The 26,248-nt window shown below is 39.8% G+C and overlaps 1 long non-coding RNA gene and 17 other non-coding genes across 18 annotated transcripts; 1 reads left to right on the top strand and 17 right to left on the bottom strand.

Annotated features, from left to right (window-relative positions):
- Positions 1–762: 762 nt before the first annotated feature.
- On the bottom strand, positions 763–845 carry trnal-cag (transfer RNA leucine (anticodon CAG)). Its single transcript has one exon. It is a non-coding gene; the product is annotated as a tRNA-Leu (tRNA).
- A 459-nt stretch (positions 846–1,304) lies between these two features.
- Positions 1,305–1,387, bottom strand: trnal-cag (transfer RNA leucine (anticodon CAG)). Its single transcript has one exon. It is a non-coding gene; the product is annotated as a tRNA-Leu (tRNA).
- A 144-nt stretch (positions 1,388–1,531) lies between these two features.
- Positions 1,532–1,614, bottom strand: trnal-uag (transfer RNA leucine (anticodon UAG)). The gene has a single exon. It is a non-coding gene; the product is annotated as a tRNA-Leu (tRNA).
- Positions 1,615–1,758: 144 nt separating this feature from the next.
- On the bottom strand, positions 1,759–1,841 carry trnal-cag (transfer RNA leucine (anticodon CAG)). Its single transcript has one exon. It is a non-coding gene; the product is annotated as a tRNA-Leu (tRNA).
- Positions 1,842–1,997: 156 nt separating this feature from the next.
- On the bottom strand, positions 1,998–2,080 carry trnal-cag (transfer RNA leucine (anticodon CAG)). Its single transcript has one exon. It is a non-coding gene; the product is annotated as a tRNA-Leu (tRNA).
- A 144-nt stretch (positions 2,081–2,224) lies between these two features.
- trnal-uag (transfer RNA leucine (anticodon UAG)) lies at positions 2,225–2,307 on the bottom strand. The gene has a single exon. It is a non-coding gene; the product is annotated as a tRNA-Leu (tRNA).
- A 144-nt stretch (positions 2,308–2,451) lies between these two features.
- On the bottom strand, positions 2,452–2,534 carry trnal-cag (transfer RNA leucine (anticodon CAG)). Its single transcript has one exon. It is a non-coding gene; the product is annotated as a tRNA-Leu (tRNA).
- A 614-nt stretch (positions 2,535–3,148) lies between these two features.
- trnal-cag (transfer RNA leucine (anticodon CAG)) lies at positions 3,149–3,231 on the bottom strand. The gene has a single exon. It is a non-coding gene; the product is annotated as a tRNA-Leu (tRNA).
- Positions 3,232–3,376: 145 nt separating this feature from the next.
- Positions 3,377–3,459, bottom strand: trnal-cag (transfer RNA leucine (anticodon CAG)). The gene has a single exon. It is a non-coding gene; the product is annotated as a tRNA-Leu (tRNA).
- A 156-nt stretch (positions 3,460–3,615) lies between these two features.
- On the bottom strand, positions 3,616–3,698 carry trnal-cag (transfer RNA leucine (anticodon CAG)). The gene has a single exon. It is a non-coding gene; the product is annotated as a tRNA-Leu (tRNA).
- A 254-nt stretch (positions 3,699–3,952) lies between these two features.
- Positions 3,953–4,035, bottom strand: trnal-cag (transfer RNA leucine (anticodon CAG)). The gene has a single exon. It is a non-coding gene; the product is annotated as a tRNA-Leu (tRNA).
- A 144-nt stretch (positions 4,036–4,179) lies between these two features.
- Positions 4,180–4,264, bottom strand: trnal-cag (transfer RNA leucine (anticodon CAG)). Its single transcript has one exon. It is a non-coding gene; the product is annotated as a tRNA-Leu (tRNA).
- Positions 4,265–4,329: 65 nt separating this feature from the next.
- On the bottom strand, positions 4,330–4,412 carry trnal-cag (transfer RNA leucine (anticodon CAG)). Its single transcript has one exon. It is a non-coding gene; the product is annotated as a tRNA-Leu (tRNA).
- A 154-nt stretch (positions 4,413–4,566) lies between these two features.
- Positions 4,567–4,649, bottom strand: trnal-cag (transfer RNA leucine (anticodon CAG)). The gene has a single exon. It is a non-coding gene; the product is annotated as a tRNA-Leu (tRNA).
- Positions 4,650–4,793: 144 nt separating this feature from the next.
- Positions 4,794–4,876, bottom strand: trnal-cag (transfer RNA leucine (anticodon CAG)). The gene has a single exon. It is a non-coding gene; the product is annotated as a tRNA-Leu (tRNA).
- A 144-nt stretch (positions 4,877–5,020) lies between these two features.
- On the bottom strand, positions 5,021–5,103 carry trnal-cag (transfer RNA leucine (anticodon CAG)). Its single transcript has one exon. It is a non-coding gene; the product is annotated as a tRNA-Leu (tRNA).
- An 852-nt stretch (positions 5,104–5,955) lies between these two features.
- Positions 5,956–6,038, bottom strand: trnal-cag (transfer RNA leucine (anticodon CAG)). The gene has a single exon. It is a non-coding gene; the product is annotated as a tRNA-Leu (tRNA).
- Positions 6,039–13,388: 7,350 nt separating this feature from the next.
- On the top strand, positions 13,389–16,099 carry LOC144021389 (uncharacterized). Its single transcript, XR_013284124.1, has 3 exons — positions 13,389–13,873; positions 14,425–14,626; positions 15,559–16,099. It is a non-coding gene; the product is annotated as an uncharacterized LOC144021389 (long non-coding RNA).
- The last annotated feature ends 10,149 nt before the right edge of the window (positions 16,100–26,248 follow it).

A 26,248-nucleotide genomic window follows, 5' to 3' on the forward strand; every position in this document is an offset into this window, starting at 1 on the left:
TGGACATTAAAAGCAATATCGTGAATGAAGGATATGCTTAATAACTCCACGGTACATGCTCCAAAAAAAATCCCACACTTGACATGTATGCTTATAATCAAGGCCTGAAGGTATCTCGATGACAACATTCAGTTATAAATACAGCGCCACCTAGCCCTTGAGGCTTATATAAAAAAAAAAAAACACATACGGTATTTTGTACAAAAAAATGTAAACTCATTCTAAGTGTGATGACTAAGTCATTTATGAATATTCTTTTAGTTTCCACCACTCAAATTGTTCACTGGCTTCACACCGATCCAAACGTATGTACGTTTCCATTTTGTTTTATTCATTTTTGATTGCCCCTTTGGACAATAAAAGTAACATTGTGCAATGAGTACAACGAGCGATGATGTATATATACACTTTTACAAAAAATACCAATCAGGGCAACTCATTGCCTAAAAATAAAAAAGGACGCTGATATTTGCAGGTCTTAACAATCACCAAAACCCGTTGAGCTTGACACACACTGGCAAAAAAATTTTTCTACATGTAAACGTTTATTATGCCATTTTCAAAGAAATTTTGCTTCCAATATGCCAGTACCCCAACGTGCCAGTACCCTAACGTGCAAGTACCCCAACGTGCAAGGACTCCAACGTGGCCCGGGCTGCGAGGGCCCTTTATAGCTGCTCGCAGCTCTAGTTGGTTCTTGCATTGGTTTAAGGTCGATAGACAATTCATCCATCCAGTCAGGGTAACTAGTTAAAATTCTTCTGTCAGAAGTGGGATTCGAACCCACGCCTCCAGTGGAGACTGCGACCTGAACGCAGCGCCTTAGACCGCTCGGCCATCCTGACACGTTCAAGTGCTTGATAACTCTTCACTGATTGGTTCATTAGTTTTGTCAGCTTGCAAGGTTATTCTTGGAACTGTTTGATTAATTGGTTCAACGGAGATAGACAATTCATCCATCCAGTCAGGGTCGCTAGTTAAAATTCTTCTGTCAGAAGTTTTGACTCCTGGTACTGTTTGTTTAATTTATTCTTGCATTGGTTTAAGTTAGATAGACAATTCATCCATCCAGTCAGGGTAACTAGTTAAAATTCTTCTGTCAGAAGTGGGATTCGAACCCACGCCTCCAGTGGAGACTTAGACCGCTCGGCCATCCTGACATGTTGACGTGTTTGATTACACTTCACTGGTTGTTTTATTAGTTTTATCAGCTTGCACTGTGCTTGGTGGTACTGTTTGTTTAATTAGTTCAACGGAGAAAGACAATTTATCCATCCAGTCAGGGTCGCTAGTTAAAATTCTTCTGTCAGAAGTGGGATTCGAACCCACGCCTCCAGTGGAGACTGCGACCTGAACGCAGCGCCTTAGACCGCTCGGCCATCCTGACACGTTGAAGAGTTTGATAACTCCTCACTGGTTGGTTTATTAGTTTTGTCAGCTTGCAAAGTTATTCTTGGTACTGTTTGATTAATTGGTTCAACGTAGAGAGACAATTTATCCATCCAGTCAGGGTCGCTGGTTAAAAGTCTTCTGTCAGAAGTGGGATTAGAACCCACGCCTCCAGTGGAGACTGCAACCTAAACGCAGCGCCTTGGACCGCTCAGCCATCCTGACATGTTCAAGTTCTTGATAACACTTCACTGGTTGGTTTACTAGTTTTTTCAGCTTGCAAAGTTATTCTTGGAACTGTTTGATTAATTGGTTCAACGTAGATAGACAATTTATCCATCCAGTCAGGGTCGCTAGTTAAAATTCTTCTGTCAGAAGTGGGATTCGAACCCACGCCTCCAGTGGAGACTGCGACCTGAACGCAGCGCCTTAGACCGCTCGGCCATCCTGACATGTTGAAGAGTTTGATAACTCCTCACTGGTTGGTTTATTAGTTTTATCAGCTTGCAACAAGTTTCTTGGTACTGTTTGTTTAATTGGTTCTGGCATTGGTTTAAGGTCGATAGACAATTCATCCATCCAGTCAGGGTAACTAGTTAAATTTCTTCTGTCAGAAGTGGGATTCGAACCCACGCCTCCAGTGGAGACTGCGACCTGAACGCAGCGCCTTAGACCGCTCGCCCATCCTGACACGTTGAAGAGTTTGATAACTCCTCACTGGTTGGTTTATTAGTTTTGTCAGCTTGCAAAGTTATTCTTGGTACTCTTTGATTAATTGGTTCAACGTAGAGAGACAATTTATCCATCCAGTCAGGGTCGCTAGTTAAAAGTCTTCTGTCAGAAGTGGGATTAGAACCCACGCCTCCAGTGGAGACTGCAACCTAAGCGCAGCGCCTTAGACCGCTCGGCCATCCTGACATGTTCAAGTGCTTGATAACACTTCACTGGTTGGTTTACTAGTTTTTTCAGCTTGCAAAATTTTTCATGGAACTGTTTGTTTAATTGGTTCAACGTAGATAGACAATTTATCCATCCAGTCAGGGTCTCTAGTTAAAATTCTTCTGTCAGAAGTGGGATTCGAACCCACGCCTCCAGTGGAGACTGCGACCTGAACGCAGCGCCTTAGACCGCTCGGCCATCCTGACACGTTCAAGTTCTTGATAACTCTTCACTGGTTGGTTTATTTTTTCAGATTGCATTGTTTCTTGGTACTGTTTGTTTAATTGGTTCTTGCATTGGTTTCAGGTCTATAGACAATTTATCCATCCTTTCAGGGTCGCTAGTCAAAATTCTTCTGTCAGAAGTGGGATTCTAACCAACGCCTCCAGGGGAGACTACAAACTGAAAGCAGCGCCTTCTACCGCTCTGCCATCCTGACACGTTTAAGTTTTTGATAACTCTTCACTGGTTGGTTTATTAGTTTTATCAGCTTGCACAGTGTTTCTTGGTAGTGTTTGTTTAATTGGTTCTTGCATTGGTTTAAGGTTGATGGACAATTCATCCATCCAGTCAGGATAACTAATTAAAATAAGTCTGTCAGAAGTGGGATTCCAACCCACGCCTCCAATTGAGACTGTAACCTGAACGCAGTGCCTGAGACCGCTCGGCCATCCTGACACGTTGAAGTGTTTGATAACTCTTCACTGGTTGGTTTATTTTATCAGCTTGCACTGCTGGTACTGTTTAATTGGTTCTTGCATTGGTTTCAGGTCGATAGACAATTTATCCATCCACTCAGGGTTGCTAGTCAAAATTCTTCTGTCAGAAGTGGGATTCGAACCCACGCCTCCAGTGGAGACTGCGACCTGAACGCAGCGCCTTAGACCGCTCGGCCATCCTGACACGTTGAAGAGTTTGATAACTCCTCACTGGTTGGTTTACTAGTTTTTTTCAGCTTGCAAAGTTATTCTTGGAACTGTTTGATTAATTGGTTCAACGTAGATAGACAATTTATCCATCCAGTCAGGGTCGCTAGTTAAAATTGTTCTGTCAGAAGTGGGATTCAAACCCACGCCTCCACTGGAGACTGCGACCTGAACGCAGCGCCTTAGACCACTCGGTCATCCTGACACTTTGTAGTGTTTGATAACTCTTCACTGGTTGCTTTATTAGTTTTATCAGCTTGCAAGAAGTTTCTTGGTACAGTTTGTTTAATTGGTTCTGGCATTGGTTTAAGGTAGATAGACAATTCATCCATCCAGTCAGGGTAACTAGTTAAATTTCTTCTGTCAGAAGTGGGATTCGAACCCACGCCTCCAGTGGAGACTGCGACCTGAACGCAGCGCCTTAGACCGCTCGGCCATCCTGACACGTTGAAAAGTTTGATAACTCCTCACTGGTTGGTTTATTAGTTTTGTCAGCTTGCAAAGTTATTCTTGGTACTGTTTGATTAATTGGTTCAACGTAGAGAGACAATTTCAAGTTCAAGTGCTTGATAACACTTCACTGGTTGGTTTACTAGTTATTTCAGCTTGCAAAGGTATTCTTGGAACTGTTTGATTAATTGGTTCAACGTCGATAGACAATTTATCCATCCAGTCAGGGTCGCTAGTTAAAATTCTTCTGTCAAAAGTGGGATTCGAACCCACGCCTCCAGTGGAGACTGCGACCTGAACGCAGCCCCTTAGACCGCTCAGCCATCCTGACATGTTGACGTGTTTGATTACACTTCACTGGTTGTTTTATTAGTTTTATCAGCTTGCACTGTGCTTGGTGGTACTGTTTGTTTAATTAGTTCAACGGAGAAAGACAATTTATCCATCCAGTCAGGGTCGCTAGTTAAAATTCTTTTGTCAGAAGTGGGATTCGAACCCACGCCTCCAGTGGAGACTGCGACCTGAACGCAGCGCCTTAGACCACTCGGCCATCCTGAGACTTCAAAGTGTTTGATAACTCTTCACTGGTTGGTTTATTAGTTTTATCAGCCTGCAACATTTCTTCTGTCAGAAGTGGGATTCGAACCCACGCCTCCAGGGGAGACTGCAAACTGAAAGCAGCGCCTTCGACCGCTCGGCAATCCTGACACGTTCAAGTTTTTGATAACTCTTCACTGGTTGGTGTATTAGTTTTATCAACTTGCACTGTTTCTTGGTACTGTTTGTTTAATTGGTTCTTGCATTGGTTTAAGGTAGATAGACAATTTATCCATCCAGTCAGGGTCGCGAGTTAAAATTCTTCTGTCAGAAGTGGGATTCTAACCCACGCCTCCAGTGGAGACTGCAACCTGAACGCAGCGCCTTAGACCGCTCGGCCATCCTGAAACGTTCAAGTGCTTGATAACTCTTCACTGGTTGGTTCATTAGTTTTGTCAGCTTGCAAAGTTATTCTTGGTACTGTTTGATTAATTGGTTCAACGTAGATATATAATTTATCCATCCAGTCAGGGTCGCTAGTTAAAATTCTTCTGTCAGAAGTAGGATTCAAACCCACGCCTCCAGTGGAGACTGCGACCTGAACGCAGCGCCTTAGACCGCTCGGCCATCCTGACACGTTCAAGTGCTTGATAACTCTTCACTGGTTGGTTCATTAGTTTTGTCAGCTTGCAAAGTTATTCTTGGTACTGTTAGATTAATTGGTTCAACGTAGATATATAATTTATCCATCCAGTCAGGGTCGCTAGTTAAAATTCTTCTGTCAGAAGTAGGATTCAAACCCACGCCTCCAGTGGAGACTGCGATCTGAACGCAGCGCCTTAGACCGCTCGGCCATCCTGACACGTTCAAGTTCTTGATAACTCTTCACTGGTTGGTTTATTTTTTCAGATTGCATTGTTTCTTGGTACTGTTTGTTTAATTGGTTCTTGCATTGGTTTCAGGTCTATAGACAATTTATCCATCCTTTCAGGGTCGCTAGTCAAAATTCTTCTGTCAGAAGTGGGATTCTAACCAACGCCTCCAGGGGAGACTACAAACTGAAAGCAGCGCCTTCTACCGCTCTGCCATCCTGACACGTTTAAGTTTTTGATAACTCTTCACTGGTTGGTTTATTAGTTTTATCAGCTTGCACAGTGTTTCTTGGTACTGTTTGTTTAATTGGTTCTTGCATTGGTTTAAGGTTGATGGACAATTCATCCATCCAGTCAGGATAACTAATTAAAATAATTCTGTCAGAAGTGGGATTCGAACCCACGGCTCCAATGGAGACTGTAACCTGAACGCAGTGCCTGAGACCGCTCGGCCATCCTGACACGTTGAAGTGTTTGATAACTCTTCACTGGTTGGTTTATTTTATCAGCTTGCACTGCTGGTACTGTTTAATTGGTTCTTGCATTGGTTTCAGGTCGATAGACAATTTATCCATCCAGTCAGGGTCGCTAGTCAAAATTCTTCTGTCAGAAGTGTGATTCGAACCCACGCCTCCAGGGGAGACTGCAAACTGAAAGCAGCGCCTTCTACCGCTCGGCAATCCTGACACGTTCAAGTTTTTGATAACTCTTCACTGGTTGGTGTATTAGTTTTATCAGCTTGCACAGTGTTTTTTGGTACTGTTTGTTTAATTGGTTCTTGCATTGGTTTAAGGTCCATAACAATTCATCCATCCAGTCAGGGTAACTAGTTAAAATTCTTCTGTCAGAAGTGGGATTCGAACCCACGCCTCCAGTGGAGACTGCAACCTGAACGCAGCGCCTTAGACCGCTCTGCCAACCTGACACATTCAAGTGCTTGATAACTCTTCACTGGTTGGTTCATTAGTTTTGTCAGCTTGCAAGGTTATTCTTGGAACTGTTTGATTAATTGGTTCAACGGAGATAGACAATTCATCCATCCAGTCAGGGTCGCTAGTTAAAATTCTTCTGTCAGAAGATTTGACTCCTGGTACTGTTTGTTAGGGCCCGAGCAGCGACCGCTGCGAGGTCCCTATTGTTTTTGTAAAAATTCTTCTTCTTCTTCTTCTTCTTCTTCTTCTTCTTCTTCTTCTTCTTCTTCTTCTTCTTCTTCTTCTTCTTCTTTATTCTCCGCAAACGATCGCGATTTTGGGTACCTAAACATTCACGAAAACTCACCGAGCTTTGCACACTCCTCAGGCCCGGCGAAAAATTTGATATTATTAAGTCGTCATAACAATGCGACTCTATAGCGCCCCCTAGCGTAGAAAAATAAAAATCAAGCCCGGCACGTTTGAGCTAGAGCAACGAAAATTGGCAGGCACGTGTAGCACCCTGAGATGCACAAAAAAGTCAATTGGGACCATGTAGCTAAAATGTACAGGAAATGAGCTATGAATTTTTTAATGTCCAATTTTGGCCTATTTTGGCACATTCACTGTGGTCATGCTTTTTCCCCCTCTGCAAACATTTTTCATCCAATTAACTTCAAACTTGGCATTTATCATCTCAAGACGTGAGAGAACAACTGGGCAAAAAGTCTTGCCTTTTCGAAATACTATATGATGGGGGCGGGGCATCAAATATCGCCTTTAAAATTTAATTTGTCCAGAAAGAGCAAATGCTTAATAACTCCCATGTTCAAGCTCCAAAAAATCTCAAACTTCTCAGGCAATGTAATAGTCACGGCCTGAAAACATCTATATGATAAAATTCAGTTATACATATAGCGCCACCTAGTGGTAACAATAAATGTCATACTTTACGTTTTTAGCTACTGCGCTGAGCTCGTTGAAGGGATCCAGTTGAAAATTGGTCAGAAAAGCCTTAAGATGTTGATCATGCTCCACACCGAATATTGTAACTTTTCGCCAAAGGACGAGCCATTTTTCTGTTATCATGTATGGCGACTTTAAAATATCAAATTTTTCGCAATAAAAGCTGCATTAACTTGACCGAGATGATCCTATCTTCTCAAAATTTCACACATTTGATGAGAGTCCAGCCCTAAAGACATCTACTGACTTATATTTCATCTAACTGATAGCGCCACCTAGTGGCAATTTTTTTTCTTACGAATTTTCTTCTACGTTTTTCTCCAAACACGTTAACTGGACCTACCTCATATTTGCTCAGATGAGGGTTTCGGCCTTCATGATGTCACAACACGAAGTTTGTGAGTTTTCGCGAATTGCTGTGGGTGTGGCTAAGCGCTGTTCGCCAAGAAAATAACGCCAGTTTTGAGGGTCTAAACATGCACAGAAACTCATGAAACTTGGCACACACATCTGGCCTGGTAAAATGAGCAATATTTTATTGTTGATTGTGCTATTTTTACAAAAATGACTCAATAGCGCCCCCTAGAAGTTTTTAACGAAGCAGCCCCGGTTGTACGTTTAAGCAAGAACGACGAATATTTTTAGGTGTATGAGGGAGCCCAAGACCTACAAAAAAGTCTCTAGGACCCATATGCTAAAATGAACAGGAAGTGAGCTACGAATTTTTGAATGTCCCATTTTTGACAATTTTTGCACATTCACAGGGGGCAGACTTTTGCCCACTTCTCCTACACGTTTCATCTGACTGAGTTAAGACTTGACCTGGACCATGTCAAGACCTGAGCCAACGACAGGGGGAAAAATCTTGACCTTTCGAAATACTATATGATGAAGGCGGGGCATCAAAATTTGTGTTTCGCACTGAAAAAGGATATGCATAATAACTCCCCGGTACATGCTCCAAAAAATCCCAAACTTGACATGTATGTTTATCGTCAAGGCCTGAAGCTATCTCTATGACAACATTCAGTTATATATGCAGCGCCACCAAGCCCTTGAGGCATAAAAAAAAAATACCCCACATACGGTATTTTGTACAAAAAATGTAAACTCATTCTAAGTGTGATAACTAAGTCATTTATGAATATTCTTTTAGTTTCCACCACTCAAAATGTTCACTGGCATCAGACTTATCCAAACATATATATATTTTTATTTATTTTTGATAGCCTCTGTGGACATTAAAAGCAATATCGTGAATGAAGGATATGCTTAATAACTCCACGGTACATGCTCCAAAAAAATCCCACACTTGACATGTATGCTTATAATCAAGGCCTGAAGGTATCTCGATGACAACATTCAGTTATAAATACAGCGCCACCTAGCCCTTGAGGCTTATATAAAAAAAAACAACCCACATACGGTATTTTGTACAAAAAAATGTAAACTCATTCTAAGTGTGATGACTAAGTCATTTATGAATATTCTTTTAGTTTCCACCACTCAAATTGTTCACTGGCTTCACACCGATCCAAACGTATGTACGTTTCCATTTTGTTTTATTCATTTTTGATTGCCCCTTTGGACAATAAAAGTAACATTGTGCAATGAGTACAACGAGCGATGATGTATATATACACTTTTACAAAAAATACCAATCAGGGCAACTCATTGCCTAAAAATAAAAAAGGACGCTGATTTTTGCAGGTCTTAACAATCACCAAAACCCGTTGAGCTTGACACACACACTGGCAAAAAAATATTCTACATGTAAACGTTTATTATGCCATTTTCAAAGAAATTTTGCTTCCAATATGCCAGTACCCCAACGTGCCAGTACCCCAACGTGCAAGTACCCCAACGTGCAAGGACCCCAACGTGGCCAGGGCTGCGAGGGCCCTTTATAGCTGCCCGCAGCTCTAGTTAGGGCCCGAGCAGCGACCGCTGCGAGGTCCCTATTGTTTTTGTAAAAATTATTATTATTATTATTATTATTATTATTATTATTATTATTATTATTATTATTATTATTATTATTATTATTATTATTAGGGCCCGAGCAGCGGCGGCGGCGCTGCGAGGCCCTATTGTTTTTGTAGGAATTCTTCTTATTATTCTTCTTTTTCTTCTCCGCAAACAATCGCATTTTTGAGACACTAAACGTGAACGAAAACTCACCAAACTTTACACGCACATCAGGCCTGGCGAAAAATTTTATATTTTAAAGTCGCCATACATGATAACAGAAAAATGGCTCCTTAGCGCCCCCTACATAGGTTAAACGGATCCCTGTCCCGCTACGATTGTCCGACGGCTATGAAAATTGTGTGGCACCTGTAGCACATCCCAATGAACAAAAACCTCTTTGAAGTGTGTACCCTAAAATAGACAGAAAGTGAGGTATGAGTATTTAAATGTCCAATTTTTGCCAATTTTTGCACATTTACAGGGGTCATACTTTTGCCCGCTTCTCCTACACGGTTAACCCGATTGACTTCAAACTTGGGATGTACCATCTCAACACCTGGGACAACATCATTGTGAAAAATGAAAAGTTTTTGACATACTATATGACGGCGGCGGCGCATCAAATCTAGAGTTTAAAAATTCTTACTTCACGAAGCATTGCCGGTTGTACGTTTAATCTAGAGCTACGAAAATTGGTACACATATGTAACAGGCTATGACCTACAAAAAACTCTTTTTGAACCATATGCTAAACCTAACAGGAAGTCCACCATTTTGATTTATTTTGGAACGTGTTGCCATTTTTTTGGCCATTTCATTGGGGTCTTATTTTAACGAACTCCTCCTACAGTGTTTATCCGATCATCTTCAAACTTGGTGTGATTCATCTTAAGATGTTGAAGATGAAAAGTTATTGAAAGCTTTGTATTTCGTCGCACATTGTTGTCATGGCATGCACTGTTTTTAAAGGGAAAAAAATATCCTTAAAGAAGCATTCCCATTTGTACGAAGCAGCTAGAGCTACGAAAATTTGTAGACATATGTAAAAGCCCAAGATGTACAAAAAAGTCTCTTGGTGCCCTGTGCTAAACCCAACAGGAAGTCCCCCAGGGGCCGGGCATCACATTTTGAGCTAAATAACTCCTCTTTAACAAAGCATACCCGGCTGTACGTTTCACATAGAGTTACCAAAATTTGTAGAGGTATATAACAGCCCTCGAGGTACAAAAAACTATTTTTGAACCATATGCTAAACCTTACAGGACGTCCGCCATTTTGATTTACTTTGGAATGTGTTGCCATTTTTTTTGGCCATTTCATAGGGGTCATATTTTAACAAACTCCTCCTACAGAGTTTATCCGATCATCTTCAAACTTGGTGTGATTCATCTTAAGATGTTGAAAATGAAAAGTGATTGAAAGTTTTTTATTTCGTCACACGCTGTTGTCGTGGCATGCACATTTTGCAAAGGAAAAAAAATCTTATTAATGAAGCATTCCCAGTTGTACGAAGCAGCTAGAGCGACGAAAAATTGTAGACATATGTAACAGTCCAGGATGTACAAAAAAGTCTCTTGGTGCCATGTGCTTAACCTAACAGGAAGTCCCCCAGGGGCCGGGCATCACATTTTGAGCTAAAAAACTCCTCTTTAACGAAGCATTCCCGGTTGTACGTTTCACCTAGCGCTATGATAATTTGCAGGCATACATAAGAGCCCATGATGTACAAAAAAAGTCTCTTGGAACCATGTGCTAAACCAAACAGGAAGTCTGCCATTTTGATTTATGATGGGATTTGTTGCCATTTTTTGTGGCCTTTTTCAGGGGTCAAATTTTAACGAACCCCTCCTACAAAATTTATCCGACTGTCTTCAAACTTGGTGTGTTTCATCTTAAGATGTTTAAGATGCAAAGTAATCGAAAGTGTTTTATTTTGTAACACGCTGTTGCCATAGCAATGCATTGTTTGTCAAGTGCTGCTTTTTTTTTTTTTATACACATGAAAACTCATGAAACTTTGCAAACACATCAGACTTGTCATGAACATGAATTTTCAGAGATTTATTGTGCAATTTGCAATAAATAGCGTCCTCTAGACATTTTTATGAAGCATTTCCGATTGTATGATTATCCTAGACCTACAAAAAAGTATTATGTAGCCATTTGCCAAACCAAAGAGGAAGTCCGCTATTTTGATTTTATTTTGGGAATTATACATCATTTTTGGCCTTTTTCATTAAACTTTGCACAGACAAGGCATGGAAAAAACTAACATTTTAAATGGTCCTTGTTCCATGTAACAGTACCCCAATGTGCCAGTACCCTGACGTGCAAGTAACCCAACGTTGTGCTCAATAGCGCCCTCTATGCATTTTTATGGAGCATTTCCAATTGTATGATTCAAGCAATACACAACTAAAGATGACTTGACCAAGATTTATGAAAACTGGGAGGCATACCTATTAGCTTAAGACCTACAAAAGGTATTCTGTAGCCGTATGCTAAACCTAAAAGGAAGTCCACCATTTTGAATTTATTTTGGGAATTGCACACCATATTTTGCGTTTTGATTAAACTTTGCACACACAAGGCTTGTCAAAAACATTTTAGATGGTCCTTGTCCTATTTGACAGTACCCCAACGTGCCAGTACCCCGACGTGCAAGTACCCCAACGTGGCCGGGTTGCGAGGGCCCTTTATAGCTGCTCGCAGCTCTAGTTATTATTCTTCTTCTTCTTCTTTGTTATTATTCTTTTCCGCAAACAACCACATTTTTGAGGCACTAAACATGAACGAAAACTCACCAAACTTTACACGCAGATCGGGTCTGGCGAAAATTTTGATATTTTAAAGTCGCCATACATGATAACAGAAAAATGGCTCTGTAGCGCCACCTACATAGGTTTAACGGATCCCTGTCCCGCTACGATTGTCCTATGGCTACGAAAATTGTGTGGCACCTGTAGCACATCCAGATGAACAAAAACCTCTTTGATATGTGTACCCTAAAATAGACAGGAAGTGAGGTATGAGTATTTGAATGTCCAATTTTGGCCCATTTTTGCACATTTACAGGGGTCATACTTTTGCCCGCTTCTCCTACACGGTTAACCCGATTGACTTCAAACTTGGGCTGTACCATCTCAACACCTGGGACAACATCATGGTAAAAAATCTAAAGTTTTTGACATACTATATGACGGTGGCGGGGCATCAAATTTACAGTTTCAAAATTCTTACTTAACGAAGCATTGCCGGTGGTACGTTTAATCTAGAGCTACGAAAATTGGTACACATATGTAACAGACTATGATCTACAAAAAAGCCTGTTGGTGCCATATGCTAAACCTAACAGGAAGTCCGCCAGAGGCGAGGCATCAAATTTTGTGTTTCAAAATTCTAACTTAATGAAGCATTCCCGGCTGTACATTTCACCTAGAGTTACCAATATTTGAAGACATATGTAACAGCTCTCAAGGTACAAAAAACTCTTTTTGAACCATATGCTAAACCGAACAGGAAGTCCGCCATTTTGATTTACTTTGGAACGTGTTGCCATTTTTTGGGCCATTTCATAGGGGTCTTATTTTAACGAACTCCTCCTACAGAGTTTATCCGATCATCTCCAAACTTGGTGTGATTCATCTTAAGATGTTGAAGATGAAAAGTTATTGAAAGCTTTTTATTTTGTCGCACGCTGTTGCCGTGGCATGCACAGTTTGCAAAGGAAAAAATTACTTCTTAATGAAGCATTCCCAGTTGTACGAAGCAGCTAGAGCTACGAAAATTTGGAGACAAATGTAACAGCCCACGATGTACAAAAAAGTCTCTTGGTGCCATGTGCTAAACCCAACAGGAAGTCCCGTAGGGGCCGGGCATCACATTTTGAGCTAAAAAACTCCTCTTTAACGAAGCATTCCCGGTTGTACGTTTCACCTAGCGCTATGATAATTTAGAGGCATACATAAGAGCCCACGATGTACAAAAAAAGTCTCTTGGAACCATGTGCTAAACCAAACAGGAAGTCCGCCATTTTGATTTATGATGGGATTTGTAGCCTTTTTTTGTGGCCTTTTTTAGGGGTCATATTTTAACTCCTCCTACAAAATTCATCCGACCGTGTTCAAACTTGGTGTGTTTCATCTTAAGATGTTTAAGATGCAAATTTATCGAAAGTTTTTTATTTTGTCGCACGCTGCTGCTATAGCGATGCATTGGTTGCCAAGTAAAGTGCTGCTTTGTTTTTTTTTATCTATACATGTGTGAAAACTCGTGAAACTTTGCACACACATCAGACTTGTCATTAACATGAATTTTTAGAGATTTCTTGTGCAATTTGCAATAAATCGCACCCTCTATACATTTTTTATGGAGCATTTCCGATTGGATGATTCAAGCGCAAAATAACTAAAGATGACTTGACTTGACCTAGATTTGTGAAAACTCAGAGGCATACCTATTATATTATTATTATTTTTTGTACCTTACAAGATTATCTCTTGTGCCACATTAAACCCCTTTGCAGGCCTGAGCCAAACCACGGTCCATACATTTGATACCACTGCTTTATTTCAATGGTCAAGTACTTCATAACCACACCTACTTATGCTTGTCCTTGCATATATAGTAGACAAAGAGCTCTTTCAACAAAAGACATTTCCATCTACAAAGTCATACAAGGTAAGCACTCTATAAATTCTGCAATCACTACACTTCTATTCCTAAATTATCACTTCAAATACCAACAATGGTTAATACAGCTACAAATTTCTTGTATGTTTATGAAGTATGATACTGTATTTATTTCTACTCCTTTGCTTTTCTACAGAACATGAACAAATCAACAAGCAAATTCTCTTTTGATAAAGACCCTCTAATCATCTCCATACGCAAAGATTGCCAACTTTTTTCCGTAAGTATACAATACATAAACTAAACAGGACAACTTTCTCAATCATATACAGTATGCCATACATATATGTATTAAGTTCTCATTTATTAACAGGTTTGTTAAAGGCACCTTTAGTGTGTTTTTCTGTTTGTAATGTTTCTCCACGAGCACGTCTAGCCATTGATATCATGTAGAACACATATGCTAACCTTTTAGAGACAATTGAAGCTTACTTGCACAGTAGCCACTATCTTAACCACTTAATTCACATGTCTACTTGACAACTTATTACATGTAGTGAAATGGTACTTTGTGCGTCTTATGCTTTTTTCTGAACACTGCTTTTCAACTCTTTCCTTAAAACCAATACATGCGGCACTGTTATACTGTATAAATATATATGTCCGTGTGTATATATTTGTATATTCTTTCAAATAAACTCGTTTTGACACACACAGCCATTGAGTAACATGCAACACGACCACAACATTTTGCACCAACACGTTACCTCTGCTATTTAGAATCATGGAATCTAACATGACTGATTTTCATTGAATGCTTTGTCATTACAGTATGCATGCATTGATCATGCTCTCAGTCGCAACGACTTATACCAGCGCAGCCTTGATCTTCATTCCCAAATGAACCAACTCGTCCATGTGACTCGAGTCAATCGAGCACTTGAAAAACAGATAGACTTCAAAACCAAGCTTGTGAAAGAACTCCAGACTGCATTGGATATAAAGGATGCATGTGATGCATTTGTCCGTGATGGTAAGCTATATGACATGGAAGACACACAAACACTAACACAGCAAGCATCCCCATCCTACACATTGTGTATAATGAATGACATGTTTGACAATGGACATTTTTACATTTTTTTGTTAATGCACGTTCCTTTTTTTCTGTTAGGAATATCTTGAAGGTAACATTGGACTGTTAACTAAAACACTGACTGATTATTGAGCCGCAATTTCTCAATGTATATAATGTTAATACATACTACACTTGATTACTTTCAAATGTGACTGATATCATGTAGCTATGCTGTGATCTTGCCCTCTTTCATCCACTGATAGACACTTCAAAGTTCTTTTTTTTCTGTATCTTCTCAAAATAACTGACATATTCATGGAAAAGATTGTATTTAAATTCTATCATTATTAATTACTATTATTATGTTTATGTCTTTGCCCCTGATTATGATGTTTCTATACCATAGATTTTTTTAAAAAAAATTTTTGGACATACTGTGACTTGACCTTTACAATACTAATTTTTACTAAGAAAAAATCAATCACACACCATAATATTTTATACTTATCCTGCATGTATCTGGACACACCATGCCAAATTTTACACTTACATAACCATTTATGTACCTGTCGTATCCTTACTTTTATTCATCATTTCATCACACAATCCTAAAACATTGCTTTTTGACCCAGAGGATTCAACTATACCATTTTTGCGTGTCTTATTACTTACTAGCTATATTATTTATTAACGGGCAAAAACTATGAATATAAGATCACCGTCAAATATTACGTCTGTAATATCCATATACAGTGCATTACATAATATGCATTTGTATTAAGACACTACCATGCTAAAAATATGCACACGACTGTTCTGTAAACTACACCTAAGACAACCAAACTTCACAGATCTAACATGATTCTTCATTCTTTTTTGTTCTACAGATGTATCAAATGCTGCCACACAGACAGAAGAAGCCACTGAGGACATGCACGAAGACGATGATCACAATATAACAGGACAGGTTAACCCCCCTGAAGTTTTAGCCCGCAGGTCAAAGCGTCCTAGGACTAATTCATCCATGGAGGTTACATTATCCTAAGACAGACTATGTGCTAACCCAAACTCTTTGACCCCAAAGGATTCATCTGTCCCAGAAAACTTTTACACTAAAGAGTTTATCTGTCCTAGGGCGCTGTTAACCCCAGGTTAAAGTGTTATTTAATCTGTCCTGTTACAACAGCTATACATAAACAGCTGCATTCCTCTCCTGTTCCATCTCTCGCACTTCTTTCATCTCTTTTTCTCCTCTACTTATACCTATGCTTGCTCATGTGCTTTTTTCCCCTTTAGATGATGTCATTGGTTAGCCTGCTTCAAAGCTACATTTTTTCTTGAATAACTGTCACACATTTACTGTTTGCTGGACCCTACAAAACTGTCACAATACTTCACTATGTCATGAATACATATGTGTTGCACAGCGACACCACATTAAGAGTCATCAAAAAGCTTTTTATTTGATCACACACCATCTCTGTGCCATGCAATGTTTTCAAATAAACAGATGCTGGTTTTGAATATCAAACGAGCGACTTTTCATGAAACTTTGCACACACATCAGAAAGTCCACACTTTTGAATTTATTTTGGGAATTGTGCATCATTTTTGGCCTTTTACTGCACCTTTTTACACACAAGGCACGGCAAATGCATTTCTATTTTCCATGGTCCTTGTCTATTTAACAGTACCCCAACGTGCAAGTCCCCCGACTTGCATATACCCCAACGTGGCCCGGGTTGCGAGGGCCCTTTATTATTAGGGCCCGAGCAGCGACCGCTGCGAGGTCCCTATTGTTTTTGTAAAAATTATTATTATTATTATTATTATTATTATTAGGGCCCGAGCAGCGACCGCTGCGAGGTCCCTATTGTTTTTGTAAAAATTCTTCTTCTTCTTCTTCTTCTTCTTCTTCTTCTTCTTCTTTATTCTCCGCAAACAATCGCGATTTTGGGTACCTAAACATTCACGAAAACTCACCGAACTTTGCACACTCCTCAGGCCCGGCGAAAAATTTGATATTATTAAGTTGTCATAAAAATGCGACTCGATAGCGCCCCCTAGCGTAGAAAAATAAAAACCAAGCCCGGCACGTTTGAGCGAGAGCAACAAAAATTGGCAGGCACGTGTAGCACCCCGAGACGCACAAAAAAGTCTATTGGGACCATGTAGCTAAAATGTACAGGAAGTGAGCTATGAATTTTTTAATGTCCAATTTTGGCCTATTTTGGCACATTCACTGTGGTCATGCTTTTTCCCCCTTTGCAAACATTTTTCATCCAATTGACTTCAAACTTGGCATTTATCATCTCAAGACCTGAGAGAACAACTGGGCAAAACATCTTGCCTTTTTGAAATACTATATGACGGGGGCGGGGCATCAAATATTGCCTTTAAAATTTCATTTGTCCAGAAAGAGCAAATGCTTAATAACTCCCATGTTCAAGCTCCCAAAAATCTCAAACTTCTCAGGCAACGTAATAGTCACGGCCTGAAAACATCTATATGATAAAATTCAGTTATACATATAGCGCCACCTAGTGGTTACAATAAATGTCATACTTTACGTTTTTAGCTACTGTGCTGAGCTTGTTGAAGGGATCCATTTGAAAATTGGTCAGAAAAGCCTTAAGATGTTGATCATGCCCCACACTGAATATTGTAACTTTTCACCAAAGGGCGTGGCCGCTACTGTGACGCAAAGTCTGAAGATTTTTCGTGAAAATAAAAGCTGCATTAACTTGACCGAGATGATCCTATCTTCTCAAAATTTCACACATTTGATGAGAGTCCAGCCCTAAAGACATCTACTGACTTATATTTCATCTAACTGATAGCGCCACCTAGTGGCAATTTTTTTTCTTACGAATTTTCTTCTACGTTTTTCTCCAAACACGTTAACTGGACCTACCTCATATTTGCTCAGATGAGGGTTTCGGCCTTCATGATGTCACAACACGAAGTTTGTGAGTTTTCGCGAATTGCTGTGGGTGTGGCTAAGCGCTGTTCGCCAAGAAAACAACGCCAGTTTTGAGGGTCTAAACATGCACAGAAACTCATGAAACTTGGCACACACATCTGGCCTGGTAAAATGAGCAATATTTTATTGTTGATTGTGCTATTTTTACAAAAATGACTCAATAGCGCCCCCTAGAATTTTTAACAAAGCAGCCCCGGTTGTACGTTTAAGCAAGAACGACGAATATTTTTAGGTGTATGAGGGAGCCCAAGACCTACAAAAAAGTCTCTTGGACCCATATGCTAAAATGAACAGGAAGTGAGCTACGAATTTTTGAATGTCCCATTTTTGACGATTTTTGCACATTCACAGGGGGCAGACTTTTGCCCACTTCTCCTACACGTTTCATCTGACTGAGTTAAGACTTGACCTGGACCATGTCAAGACCTGAGCCAACGACAGGGGGAAAAATCTTGACCTTTCGAAATACTATATGATGAAGGCGGGGCATCAAAATTTGTGTTTCGCACTGAAAAAGGATATGCATAATAACTCCCCGGTACATGCTCCAAAAAATCCCAAACTTGACATGTATGTTTATCGTCAAGGCCTGAAGCTATCTCTATGACAACATTCAGTTATATATGCAGCGCCACCTAGCCCTTGAGGCATAAAAAAAAAATACCCCACATACGGTATTTTGTACAAAAAATGTAAACTCATTCTAAGTGTGATAACTAAGTCATTTATGAATATTCTTTTAGTTTCCACCACTCAAAATGTTCACTGGCATCAGACTTATCCAAACATATATATATTTTTATTTATTTTTGATAGCCTCTGTGGACATTAAAAGCAATATCGGGAATGAAGGATATGCTTAATAACTCCACGGTACATGCTCCAAAAAAAATCCCACACTTGACATGTATGCTTATAATCAAGGCCTGAAGGTATCTCTATGACAACATTCAGTTATAAATACAGCGCCACCTAGCCCTTGAGGCTTATATAAAAAAAAAAATAAATACCCCACATACGGTATTTTGTACAAAAAATGTACACTCATTCTAAGTGTGATAACTAAGTCATTTATGAATATTCTTTTAGTTTCCACCACTCAAATTGTTCACTGGCTTCACACCGATCCAAACGTATGTACGTTTCCATTTTGTTTTATTCATTTTTGATTGCCCCTTTGGACAATAAAAGTAACATTGTGCAATGAGTACAACGAGCGATGATGTGTATATACACTTTTACAAAAAAATACCAATCAGGGCAACTCATTGCCTAAAAATAAAAAAGGACGCTGATTTTTGCAGGTCTTAACAATCACCAAAACCCGTTGAGCTTGATACACACACTGGCAAAAAAATATTCTACATGTAAACGTTTATTATGCCATTTTCAAAGAAATTTTGCTTCCAATATGCCAGTACCCCAATGTGCCAGTACCCCAACGTGCAAGTACCCCAACGTGCAAGGACGCCAACGTGGCCCGGGCTGCGAGGGCCCTTTATAGCTGCTCGCAGCTCTAGTTATTAGGGCCCGAGCAGCGGCGGCGGCGGTGCCGCTGCGAGGCCCTATTGTTTTTGTAGGAATTCTTCTTATTATTCTTCTTTTTCTTCTCCGCAAACAATCGCATTTTTGAGACACTAAACGTGAACGAAAACTCACCAAACTTTACACGCACATCAGGCCTGGTGAAAAATTTGATATTTTAAAGTCGCCATACATGATAACAGAAAAATGGCTCTGTAGCGCCACCTACATAGGTTTAACGGATCCCTGTCCCGCTACGATTGTCCTACGGCTACGAAAATTGTGTGGCACCTGTAGCACATCCAGATGAACAAAAACCTCTTTGATAGTTGTACCTTAAAATAGACAGGAAGTGAGGTATGATCATTTGAATGTCCAATTTTGGCCCATTTTTGCACATTTACAGGGGTCATACTTTTGCCCACTTCTCCTACACGGTTAACCCAATTGAGTTCAAACTTGGGATGTACCATCTCAACACCTGGGACAACACCATGGTAAAAAATCTAAAGTTTTTGACATACTATATGACGGCGGCGGGGCATCAAATTTAGAGTTTCAAAATTCTTACTTAACATAGTATTGCCGGTTGTACGTTTAACCTAGAGCTACGAAAATTGGTACACATATGTAACAGACTATGATCTACAAAAAAGTCTTTGGTGCCATATGCTAAACCCAACAGGAAGTCCGCCAGAGGCGGGGCATCTAATTTTGCGTTTCAAAATTCTTAATTAAAGAAGCATTCCCGGCTGTACGTTTCACCTAGAGTTACCAAAATTTGAAGACATATGTAACAGCCCTCAAGGTACAAAAAACTCTTTTTGTACCATGTGCTAAACCGAACAGAAAGTCCACCATTTTGATTTACTTTGGAACGTGTTGCCATTTTTTTGGCCATTTCATAGGGGTCTTATTTTAACGAACTCCTCCTACAGAGTTTATCCGATCATCTTCAAACTTGGTGTGATTCATCTTAAGATGTTGAAGATGAAAAGTTATTGAAAGCTTTTTATTTCGTCGCACGCTGTTGCCGTGGCATGCACTTGTTCGCCTAAGAAAAAAAATTCTTCTTAATGAAGAATTCCCAGGTGTACGAAGTAGCTAGAGCTACGAAAATTTGTAGACATATGTAACAGCCCACAATGTACAAAAAAGTCTCTTGGTGCTATGTGCTAAACCCAACAGGAAGTCCCCCAGGGGCCGGGCATCACATTTTGAGCTAAAAAACTCCTCTTTAACGAAGCATTCCCGGTTGTACGTTTAATCAAGAGCTACGAAAATTGGTACACATATGTAACAGACTATGATCTACAAAAAAGCCTGTTGGTGCCATATGCTAAACCTAACAGGAAGTCCGCCAGAGGCGAGGCATCAAACTTTGTGTTTCAAAATTCTTACTTAATGAAGCATTCCCGGCTGTACATTTCACCTAGAGTTACCAAAATTTGAAGACATATGTAACAGCCCTTAAAGTACAAAAAACTCTTTTTGAACCATATGCTAAACCGAACAGGAAGTCCGCCATTTTGATTTACTTTGGAACGTGTTGCCATTTTTTGGGCCATTTCATAGGGGTCTTATTTTAACGAACTCCTCCTACAGAGTTTATCCGATCATCTCCAAACTTGGTGTGATTCATCTTAAGATGTTGAAGATGAAAAGTTATCGAAAGTTATTTATTTTGTCGCACGCCGTTGTCATGGCGATGCATTGTTTGCCAAGTAAAATGCTGCTTTTTTTGGTCTAAACGTGCAAAAACTCATGAAACTTTACACACACATCAGGCTTGTCATAAGCATGAATATTTTAGAGATTTATTATTCAATTTGCAATAAATGGTTCAATAGCACCCTCTAGACATTTTTATGAAGCTTTTGCAAATGTTTTGTATTTTATGATTCAGCTAGATTTGTAAAAATTGGGATACCTATCAGCCTAAGACTTACAAAAAGGTTTCTAAAGCCATATGCTGAATCAAACAGGAAGTCTGCCATTTTTTGGGGCCTTTTATAGGGGTCATATTTTCAACAGAACTTATCAGATCGTCTTCATTCTTTGGCGTGTTTCATCTTAAGATATTTAAGATGAAAAGTTATTGAATTGTTTTATTTTGTCACACGCCTTTGCTGTAGCCATGCATTGTTTGTGAAGAAAAATGCTTTTTTGAGAGTCCAAATATGGGCGAAAACTCACAAAACTTTGCACACACACCAGACCTGTCTGGAACATGAATATTTTATTTAGAGATTTGTTGTGCAATTTGTAATAAATTGCTCAATAGCGCCCTCTAGACATTTTTGTGAAGTCTTTCCGATTATATGATTCAGCTAGATGTGTCAATATTGGCAGGCATGCCTAATATATTCAAAAAGTATTCTATATAGCCATGTGACAATCCATTTTGATTTTATTTTGTTAATTGTGCATCATTTTTGGCCTTTCCATGAAACTTTACAAACACAAAGCATGGCAAAAACGTTTACAATTTAGATGGTTTCCTATTTGACAGTACCCCAACATGCCAGGACCCCGACGTGCAAATACCCCAACGTGGCCCGGGTTGCGAGGGCCCTTTATAGCTGCTCGCAGCTCTAGTTCTTATTATTATTATTCTCCGCAAACAATCACATTTTTGAGACACTAAACGTGACCGAAAACTCACCAAACTTTACACGCACATCAGGCCTGGCGAAAAATTTGATATTTTAAAGTCGCCATACATGATAACAGAAAAATGGCTCCTTAGCGCCCCCTACATAGGTTAAACGGATCCCTGTCCCGCTACGATTGTCCGACGGCTATGAAAATTGTGTGGCACCTGTAGCACATCCCAATGAACAAAAACCTCTTTGAAGTGTGTACCCTAAAATAGACAGAAAGTGAGGTATGAGTATTTAAATGTCCAATTTTTGCCAATTTTTGCACATTTACAGGGGTCATACTTTTGCCCGCTTCTCCTACACGGTTAACCCGATTGACTTCAAACTTGGGATGTACCATCTCAACACCTGGGACAACATCATTGTGAAAAATGAAAAGTTTTTGATATACTATATGACGGCGGTGGCGCATCAAATTTAGAGTTTAAAAATTCTTACTTCACGAAGCATTGCCGGTTGTACGTTTAATCTAGAGCTACGAAAATTGGTACACATATGTAACAGGCTATGACCTACAAAAAACTCTTTTTGAACCATATGCTAAACCTAACAGGAAGTCCACCATTTTGATTTATTTTGGAACGTGTTGCCATTTTTTTGGCCATTTCATTGGGGTCTTATTTTAACGAACTCCTCCTACAGTGTTTATCCGATCATCTTCAAACTTGGTGTGAATTCATCTTAAGATGTTGAAGATGGAAAGTTATTGAAAGCTTTGTAGTTCGTCACACGCTGTTGTCATGGCATGCACTGTTTGCAAAGGAAAAAAAATATCCTTAAAGAAGCATTCCCATTTATACGAAGCAGCGAGAGCTACGAAAATTTGTAGACATATGTAATAGCCCAAGATGTACAAAAAAGTCTCTTGGTGCCCTGTGCTAAACCCAACAGGAAGTCCCCCAGGGGCCGGGCATCACATTTTGAGCTAAAAAACTCCTCTTTAACAAAGCATACGTTTCACCTAGAGTTACCAAAATTTGTAGAGGTATATAACAGCCCTCGAGGTACAAAAAACTCTTTTTGAACCATATGCTAAACCTAACAGGACGTCCGCCATTTTGATTTACTTTGGAATGTGTTGCCATTTTTTTGGCCATTTCATAGGGGTCTTATTTTAACGAACTCCTCCTACAGTGTTTATCCGATCATCTTCAAACTTGGTGTGACTCATCTTAAGATGTTGAGGATGAAAAGTTATTGAAAGCTCTTTATTTCGTCGCACGCTGTTGTCGTGGCATGCACTTTTTGCAAAGGAAAAAAATCCTTCTTAATGAAGCATTCCCAGTTGTACGAAGTAGCTAGAGCTACAAAAATTTGTAGACATATGTAACAGCCCACAATGTACAAAAAAGTCTCTTGGTGCCATGTGCTAAACCCAACAGGAAGTCCCCCAGGGGCCGGGCATCACATTTTGAGCTAGAAAACTCCTCTTTAACGAAGCATTCCCGGTTGTACGTTTCACCTAGCGCGATGATAATTTGCAGGCATACATAAGAGCCCACGATGTACAAAAAAGTCTCTTGGAACCATGTGCTAAACCAAACAGGAAGTCTGCCATTTTGATTTACGATGGGATTTGTTGCCATTTTTTGTGGCCTTTTTCAGGGGTCATATTTTAACGAACTCCTCGTACAAAGTTCATCCGACCGTCTTCAAACTTGGTGTGTTTCATCTTAAGATGTTTAAGATGCAAAGTTATCGAAAGTTTTTTATTTTGTCGCACGCTGCTGCTATAGCGATGCATTGTTTGCCAAGTAAAGTGCTGCTTTGTTTTTTTATCTATACATGTCTGAAAACTCATGAAACTTTGCAAACACATCAGACTTGTCATGAACATGAATTTTTAGAGATTTATTGTGCAATTTGCAATAAATAGCGCCCTCTAGACATTTTTATGAAGTATTTCCGATTGTATGATTCTGCTAGATTTGTGAAAATTAGGACAGACCCCTATCAGCCTAATACCTACAAAAAAGTATTATGTAGCCATTTGCCAAACCAAAGAGGAAGTCCGCTATTTTGATTTTATTTTGGGAATTATACATCATTTTTGGCCTCTTTCATAGAACTTTGCACAGACAAGGCATGGGAAAAACTAACATTTTAAATGGTCCTTGTTCCATGTAACAGTACCCCAACGTGCCAGTACCCTGACGTGCAAGTAACCCAACGTTGTGCTCAATAGCGCCCTCTATGCATTTTTATGGAGCATTTCCAATTGTATGATTCAAGCGATACACAACTAAAGATGACTTGACCTAGATTTTTGAAAACTGGGAGGCATACCTATTAGCTTAAGACCTACAAAAAGTATTCTGTAGCCGTATGCTAAACCTAAAAGGAAGTCCGCCATTTTGAATTTATTTTGGGAATTGCACACCATCTTTGGCCTTTTGCACTCACAAAGCTTGTCAAAAACATTTTAGATGGTCCTTGTCCGATTTGACAGTACCCCAACGTGCCAGTACCCCGACGTGCAAGTACCCCAACGTGGCCCAGGTTGCGAGGGCCCTTTATAGCTGCTCGCAGCTCTAGTTATTATTATTATTATTATTATTATTCTTTATTCTCCGCAAACAATCGCGATTTTGGGTACCTAAACATTCACGAAAACTCACCGAACTTTGCACACTCCTCAGGCCCGGCGAAAAATTTGATATTATTAAGTCGTCATAACAATGCGACTCGATAGCGCCCCCTAGCGTAGAAAAATAAAAACCAAGCCCGGCACGTTTGAGCTAGAGCAACAAAAATTGGCAGGCACGTGTAGCACCCCGAGACGCACAAAAAAGTCTATTGGGACCATGTAGCTAAAATGTACAGGAAGTGAGCTATGAATTTTTTTATGTCCAATTTTGGCCTATTTTGGCACATTCACTGTGGTCATGCTTTTTCCCCCTTTGCAAACATTTTTCATCCAATTGACTTCAAACTTGGCATTTATCATCTCAAGACCTGAGAGAACAACTGGGCAAAACATCTTGCCTTTTTGAAATACTATATGACGGGGGCGGGGCATCAAATATTGCCTTTAAAATTTCATTTGTCCAGAAAGAGCAAATGCTTAATAACTCCCATGTTCAAGCTCCAAAAAATCTCAAACTTCTCAGGCAACGTAATAGTCACGGCCTGAAAACATCTATATGATAAAATTCAGTTATACATATAGCGCCACCTAGTGGTTACAATAAATGTCATACTTTACGTTTTTAGCTACTGTGCTGAGCTTGTTGAAGGGATCCATTTGAAAATTGGTCAGAAAAGGCTTAAGATGTTGATCATGCCCCACACCGAATATTGTAACTTTTCGCCAAAGGGCGTGGCCGCTACGGTGACGCAAAGTCTGAAGATTTTTCGTGAAAATAAAAGCTGCATTAACTTGACCGAGATGATCCTATCTTCTCAAAATTTCACACATTTGATGAGAGTCCAGCCCTAAAGACATCTACTGACTTATATTTCATCTAACTGATAGCGCCACCTAGTGGCAATTTTTTTTCTTACGAATTTTCTTCTACGTTTTTCTCCAAACACGTTAACTGGACCTACCTCATATTTGCTCAGATGAGGGTTTCGGCCTTCATGATGTCACAACACGAAGTTTGTGAGTTTTCGCGAATTGCTGTGGGTGTGGCTAAGCGCTGTTCGCCAAGAAAACAACGCCAGTTTTGAGGGTCTAAACATGCACAGAAACTCATGAAACTTGGCACACACATCTGGCCTGGTAAAATGAGCAATATTTTATTGTTGATTGTGCTATTTTTACAAAAATGACTCAATAGCGCCCCCTAGAAGTTTTTAACGAAGCAGCCCCGGTTGTACGTTTAAGCAAGAACGACGAATATTTTTAGGTGTATGAGGGAGCCCAAGACCTACAAAAAAGTCTCTTGGACCCATATGCTAAAATGAACAGGAAGTGAGCTACGAATTTTTGAATGTCCCATTTTTGACGATTTTTGCACATTCACAGGGGGCAGACTTTTGCCCACTTCTCCTACACGTTTCATCTGACTGAGTTAAGACTTGACCTGGACCATGTCAAGACCTGAGCCAACGACAGGGGGAAAAATCTTGACCTTTCGAAATACTATATGATGAAGGCGGGGCATCAAAATTTGTGTTTCGCACTGAAAAAGGATATGCATAATAACTCCCCGGTACATGCTCCAAAAAATCCCAAACTTGACATGTATGTTTATCGTCAAGGCCTGAAGCTATCTCTATGACAACATTCAGTTATATATGCAGCGCCACCTAGCCTTTGAGGCATAAAAAAAAAATACCCCACATACGGTATTTTGTACAAAAAAATGTAAACTCATTCTAAGTGTGATAACTAAGTCATTTATGAATATTCTTTTAGTTTCCACCACTCAAAATGTTCACTGGCATCAGACTTATCCAAAC

The sequence above is a fragment of the Festucalex cinctus genome, chromosome 6, assembly GCF_051991245.1.
Source record: "Festucalex cinctus isolate MCC-2025b chromosome 6, RoL_Fcin_1.0, whole genome shotgun sequence".
In the NCBI taxonomy this organism is placed as follows: Eukaryota; Metazoa; Chordata; class Actinopteri; order Syngnathiformes; family Syngnathidae; genus Festucalex; species Festucalex cinctus.